The sequence below is a fragment of the Phocoena sinus genome, chromosome 9 (assembly GCF_008692025.1).
Source record: "Phocoena sinus isolate mPhoSin1 chromosome 9, mPhoSin1.pri, whole genome shotgun sequence".
Lineage (NCBI taxonomy): Eukaryota > Metazoa > Chordata > Mammalia > Artiodactyla > Phocoenidae > Phocoena > Phocoena sinus.
The window spans coordinates 97,749,484-97,752,383 of record NC_045771.1 but is presented as its reverse complement, the minus strand read 5'-3'; the positions used below and the strand labels follow the sequence as shown (position 1 = coordinate 97,752,383).

Here is a 2,900-nt window from a genome sequence, read left to right as displayed (position 1 = left end):
ATCACCGTAAAGAAATAAAAATGAATGTGCTCTCTTTCTCCAAACCCACTTCTTAAAGGTAACTACTGTTAAATAATTTAGCGTACCTCCTTTTGAAATTTTTTGATAGTTTAAAAAAATCTCAACAGTATTAAATGGCGAATCACATTTATGTATGTATTGATATATATTGAAAAAAATGTATTAACTAAATAGGTTTAATAAGGAGTTCATGTTAGGTACATTGATGGCTGTTTCCTGTGGTATTTTCTAATGTACATATTTTTAAGCTGTGCCACAAAGCCAACAACTCTTATGCAGAAATTAAATTGAAAAGTAATTTAATTTTCATTATTTTAGGTTCCATTCAATCTGGCACAGGCAAATATACCTTCTCTGGTGGTAAAACAAAGAACTCTCCAGCCTCCAGATTTAGAGAAAATGTCTGTATTCCGTGAGTTCTGATAAATGGAGCATTTGCTGGTTGCATTTCATAGATCTGTTCTACTTTGTGTGTATTTGTCTTTCAGGTAAACAACTTGCATATAAAATTAATAAATCAATAAATGAAGTGATTGCTGAGAATTCTTTCAGCTGGGTACAGGGACCCAGTTACCCTTAGCTTTTGTGTTAAGAAATTATTGTTAATGAATAATTTGTTATAAGACCTACAGTGAGGTATTTTTGTCTGTACATTAAAAAAAATTATACCTACATCTAGCTGCTTCTGACCTTGAAGATTTTGCTCAGAATTCAGAAACCACCCTATGAATATATAGTGTCCTCTATAATGCATAGTTCAGGACAGAAAGGCAGATTCCCCACCCTAGTATAAATAATGTAAAAAGAGAAAGCATGTTAGGTTCTGAGGAAGAATAGAAGAAAACAGTCTTCTGACGGAAGGAGATCTGTTGTCAGCAATGTGGAATGTTCTAGTCCAGCAGCTGCTGACTTTCCAGCAGTGAAAACCCAGCTGGTGACATCACTCAGGAAAGTGACTCATCAGAGCAGTGGGATTTCATTTGTCTACTCCTCATTCCACACCATACCTTTTCTGGTGGGGACTGCAAGTTCTCTTTCGGATACAACTGCTCAACTCTCCCCAACTTTCGTCAGCTCAAGGTTTTCTCTTTTGTGGACAAGAAACAAGTTTATGGGGAATTTGGGGGCCTTTTGTTTTGGATTTTCTACACTGCACCTACCATTTAGCCTTCAAAGGTCACACTTTGATGGGGCTAGCTCTTCTATTTTCCCTAAAAGCTGCTTTCATCTGCCCTCTAAGGACCAGGCCTGACAGTTGCTAGGGTGTGTTCCAGAGTAGAGCAGGAGGCAGTGGTCATTCTTTGATTCTTTAGGCCCAACAGGGGGCCTTTCCACGTGCCCATCAAGCCCACAAACTTGGTCTTCCCAGGATTCAGTGACCGGGCATTGTTTTCACTGTACTAACTTTGAAGCAAGGAGCACACAGGTTACTATGCTCAGGAGAAGGTACTCTACCATTGTTAAAATTCAATATTAATAGATGACTGACACACGTAATGTTCCAGTGACAACTCTCCAGACTGATCCAGGTTCCCAGAAGAAGAGCTAAACTCTCCATAACTGGCAGTTTTTCAGTTCCCTGTGCTAGAACTATTTATTTTGTGGCATTATAGCCTTACTTACAGGCAAAGAGTGGCAACAGTTAAGAAAATATGACTATTCTGCTATGGCAGTTCCTGGATCCTTTATTTGGGTCCTGGGGATTCTGAATACATCAAGGTAAAAAGCAAATCACGTGTGTATAAGAAATAGATACAGACAATCCATAGAAAAAAAGTTATACAAATGGTCCATAGTTATAGGTTCAATCTCATTCATAAGAGAAATGAAAATTTAAGCTATACTGAGATACCATTTCCCACCTACCAGATGAGGAAAAAAAAAAAACAACCCAACCGTCTGACAACAAACTACATTGGCAGCCATTGGCAATTCTGTGGGCAAACAGGCACATTCATATATTGCTGTGGGACCACAAAATCCCCCGTGAAAACATTTGGCAATACCTAGCAACATTACCTAAGAAGTTACCCTTTGATCCAGCAATTCCATTTCTAGGAACCTACCCAAAAGATAGCTATAGGTTTTATAGAAATAAATAAAAAATAGAATTTATACTTCTTACTCATTTTTGACCAAATGTCTGTGTTAAACTATTACATACTATAATCCTAACCTTTTCTTTTACAGCAAGCTGAGAAACTTTTTACTTGGAATAACAAGAGAATTTCTTATACTTTTGTCTTTTCACTGACTACAAGTCAAATTTGAGGAGCCTCAGAATATTGTTTAAAACGAAACTATAGGATGCTCACTTAGGCAGCACATATATTAAAATTGGAACAATACAGAGAAGATTAGCATGGTCCCTGCGCAAGGATGATACACAAATTTGTGAAGCGTTCCATATTTTTTGAATGGGTAAAGAAGATGTGGCACATATATACAATGGAATATTACTCATCCATAAAAAGAAACGAAATTGAGTTATTTGTAGTGAGGTGGATGGACCTAGAGACTTTCATACAGAGTGAAGTAAGTCAGAAAGAGAAAAATAAATACCGTATGCTAATACATATATACGGTATCTAAAAAAAAAAAAAGGTTCTGAAGAACCTAGGGGCAGGACACGAATAAAGACGCAGACGTAGAGAATGAACTTGAGGACATGGGGAGGGGGAAGGGTAAACTGGGACGAAGTGAGAGAGTGGCATAGACTTATATATACTACCAAATGTAAAATAGCTAGTGGGAAGCAGCTGCATAGCACAGGGAGATCAGCTCAGTGCTTTGTGTCCACCTAGAGGGCTGGGATAGGGAGGGTGGGAGACGCAAGAGGGAGGAGATATGGGGATATATGTATATGTACAGCTGATTCA

General features: G+C 38.0%; 1 non-coding gene across 1 annotated transcript; it reads left to right on the top strand.

Moving 5' to 3' along the window:
* The first annotated feature begins 2,328 nt into the window (after window positions 1-2,328).
* Window positions 2,329-2,435, top strand: LOC116759933. The gene has a single exon (XR_004351595.1). It is a non-coding gene; the product is annotated as a U6 spliceosomal RNA (small nuclear RNA).
* Window positions 2,436-2,900: the final 465 nt, after the last annotated feature.